Below are 1,980 nucleotides of genomic sequence, written 5' to 3' on the forward strand. Positions count from 1 at the left end.
TATTAATATATATGATATTTAGTTGGAAGCAAAACCTTAAGGAAGCTGAGGCTATGTTTCTCCATGCCTGGTTAACTGCAGAATCCAAATCAAAGACAGTCTCTGGCACTCTGTGATGGGCATCCAATAAATTGTCTATGAAAGTAGGGATAACAGAAAATCCTACCCATGCTCATAACTCAATGTGGAAAGGCAGGCTCTCTCAGGCCTTGGCTTTGTTGCTTAAAATCTGGAGGCTTTCCTCCACTGTTGATTTACAACATTGGCATAGGATCAAGACGGTTTATCAATAAATAATTTGCATTTATCTTGCTTTTCTACAGCTGACCCACTGTATAAATCTTTTCTTACTTAGATATTTTACTTTTAGTGGTGATAATTTATTTTATCCAGGCTTCTGCCTTGTCTAACATTTTATAGCCACGCAAATACATAGAAAACACACATGATATGTTACTAGACTGAACTCTCTCTGACAAGCTTCCAAGGTCATATCTTAGATTTCTTCACCCTGAACTGCAAATGAGATACAAATGGCGACATTTTGGGAGGGATTTTGCTCTACTGTAGATATAATTCCTTTACGGCTTTCTTCTTTGAGAATCAATACTTGGGTAAAGCTATGCACTATCTTAATCACTATTTTTTAATACAAATTCACACAACATTGTCTGGATTTCTTTAGCAATCACACCTCTTTAAGTCATTATTTTAGCTTATCTGTGTTTATATTAACTGCAATGTTCAATTCATTTTTTATGTGTAATGTACAAGTATCCTTTATATGATAGTTATAAACAGTTTGCCTCCCTCACCCATCTATCATGTGAATTAACTACCTGGATGATCCAGAACCCATTTTGTAGACCACTTGGGCCTTGGAGTAGTTGTGTTCCCCCTGTCTTTGCCTCTTGGGTGCCAATGACTATGTATGCATCACTGTGATGCTAAGCCCTTTTCTATGCATATCATAAATATAGGCCCATAGGGCATGCGTAATGTCTTGTAACTGAGTCATATCTTAGCCTGTTACTGTTTTACAACACTTTGGTGGTTTGGGCTATGAAAATGTCTGTAATGAATTTCATAATATTTCAAGGTAATGGTATCTGTATTATAGACTAAACATCACACTGTAGAATAGCACTGCATTGCTACTAACTCTTTTCATTTTGAGCATTGAACTTAAAATGATGCGGATAGATACTATATTGCATAGACATACTTGTATTAAAGATACTTTTTATACTAAATTCCTTTTTAGTGAGAGTCTCCATGCTTCAACTGGAGTCCCTATTTCCTATACATAACCTCATGTTTATTCTAGGATATGTCTGAATAGTAACATGGTTAAATAAGGGAATGAAGAATCCTCAATTTTAGAAATGTTTCTACTTGTTCTAGATCATAGCATTAATTTACAACATAATTTATTTTATTTAAATATTTAAATAAATATTAAATTTATTTCTTTAAGTGATAACATGGAGAGGATTAATGTGCATAAGTACATATGAATGCCATTATATTAGAATACTAATATCCCTATCTAAAAGAGAGAGAGAGAGAGAGAGAGAGAGAGAGTGTGTGTGTGTGTGTGTGTGTGTGTGTGTGTAGTATGGTGGTGATTCATGTGGAAATGTAGGTGATCATGAATATCTTAAAATATCACATTTCACCAACTGAACACACCTGTGCTACCAGCCAGAATATAGGAAATTAAAAATTTCCCCAAATCACCTCTTCTTCTTTCTTATAGTGCTAACCTGTTCCCCATCTTCTGCTCCCTCACAGCCACATATGGAAAGGTCTTCAGTCCTCACAATGCTTAAATTCCTTTTGATGGCTATGTTCTTCACATATGTTCATTTAGGATCCCATGAATCAGGTTGTCTCTGGTCAAGATGTTGTTTGTGAGATTCATTTTCAGGTGGTTCTTTGTGACCCATTTAATTTTTAGTTCTCTATAGTATTTATGTA

The sequence above is a fragment of the Cricetulus griseus genome, chromosome 3 (assembly GCF_003668045.3).
Source record: "Cricetulus griseus strain 17A/GY chromosome 3, alternate assembly CriGri-PICRH-1.0, whole genome shotgun sequence".
In the NCBI taxonomy this organism is placed as follows: Eukaryota; Metazoa; Chordata; class Mammalia; order Rodentia; family Cricetidae; genus Cricetulus; species Cricetulus griseus.